The sequence below is a fragment of the Egretta garzetta genome, unplaced genomic scaffold (assembly GCF_000687185.1).
Source record: "Egretta garzetta isolate BGI_Z169 unplaced genomic scaffold, ASM68718v1 scaffold536, whole genome shotgun sequence".
Classification (NCBI taxonomy): domain Eukaryota; kingdom Metazoa; phylum Chordata; class Aves; order Pelecaniformes; family Ardeidae; genus Egretta; species Egretta garzetta.
The window spans coordinates 1,604,846-1,605,323 of NW_009260068.1; positions in this window are offsets into that span (position 1 = coordinate 1,604,846).

Genomic DNA, 478 nt, shown 5'->3' on the forward strand with positions numbered 1-478 from the left:
TTGGGGGCCGGAGAGGTGGAGTCCAGGGCAAGGCTCGGCGGATAGAGCAGTTTGGCGTTGCAAAGCGGGATCCCTCGGGAGCGTGTGCATGGCGTGGGTGCATCCCCCTGCCCCGCCGGTGCTGCTTCCCCGGCCATCCGAGGAGCAGGACCGGGCATCTCCTGCGGCAGGGTTTGGCCAGCTCAGCTCTCCGGGGGCTTGCTGGCGAGGTGGCCGGGGGTGCTCGGCACGCAGCGGGAGCCCCATGGCTTGTGGGGCTGGCGAGGGGGCTGCCATGCTTTCGGTGCTTAGGGGCATGCAGGCTCCCAGCTGAGGGCACCCAGCACCCTTGGGTGCGGCAGCAGGGGGAAGGTGGGCTCCCATGGGTGATGAGCACTGGTAGGGAAGAGGTTTTGGGGGCCGGAGAGGTGGAGTCCAAGGCAAGGCTCGGTCTGGGCGTTCCTGGTGTTTTAAGCATTGGAATCCCTCTACAAAGCTC